Below are 563 nucleotides of genomic sequence, written 5' to 3'. Positions count from 1 at the left end.
TCTGTGTTAGCTGCATGTGTGACAACTTCACCAGTCCTATTTATGATATCATTCACAAAAATTATACATTTTTTCAAAATTTCTTCGATTTTTTTATTTTATTTTTTATCAATGACTATATTTGAGTATAACCACAATATTTGTTGTATTATTTGTTCTGTCTTTTCAGGTGGATTACACTGAAATTGCAACCAACTTTCTAAGGCTTGTTTAAAAAATAACGATATTTTGGAGATTATTTCCTTTCTCAAAAAACCAAAAGTGAGCAGGTGTAATCTGAATAAAGGGAAAAAAGGCCATTCTTGAACATAGGATGAGACATTCCTACCAATTTACTAGAGAACCAGTTTGGATTTAAGTATAACTTTTGTATGACTGATGCCTTTAGTGAGAGGTCTAATGCTTTAATATTTAATCATTTCTGCCCTCCGAATTCATATTCGTTATATAAATAGGTCCTTTTAATTTTGTCTGGCTTGCCATTCCAAATAAAATAGATTTTTTTTGTTCATGTAATTTAAAAAGCAGGTCACTAGGTGTAGGCAAAACCATTAGCAAATAGG

The sequence above is a fragment of the Salvelinus sp. IW2-2015 genome, linkage group LG5 (genome assembly GCF_002910315.2).
Source record: "Salvelinus sp. IW2-2015 linkage group LG5, ASM291031v2, whole genome shotgun sequence".
Lineage (NCBI taxonomy): Eukaryota > Metazoa > Chordata > Actinopteri > Salmoniformes > Salmonidae > Salvelinus > Salvelinus sp. IW2-2015.
Note: the sequence above shows the minus strand (reverse complement) of the source record.